This window comes from Atta cephalotes, assembly GCF_000143395.1.
Source record: "Atta cephalotes unplaced genomic scaffold scaffold00023, whole genome shotgun sequence".
Lineage (NCBI taxonomy): Eukaryota > Metazoa > Arthropoda > Insecta > Hymenoptera > Formicidae > Atta > Atta cephalotes.
Genome location: NW_012130087.1, coordinates 2,965,058 through 2,965,306, shown reverse-complemented (window position 1 = coordinate 2,965,306; position 249 = coordinate 2,965,058).

Genomic DNA, 249 nt, shown 5'->3' with positions numbered 1-249 from the left:
CTCTCTCTCTCTCTCTCTCTCTTCTCTCTCTCTCTCTCTCTCTCTCTCTCTCTCTCTCTCTCTCTTTCTCTCTCTCTTCCGCAGAACGCCGCGGTAGCGTCTACGTTGAACTCGATTTACCGAGCGCAATCTAAATGCATCCATCACGTTCGTGCGGGGCGATATCACGCTTTATTCTAGCCGGTGTTGAAATTGGATATCCTGACGCCGCACCGTCGAAATCCATCGCCGACGTGCAAAATGTCAAGA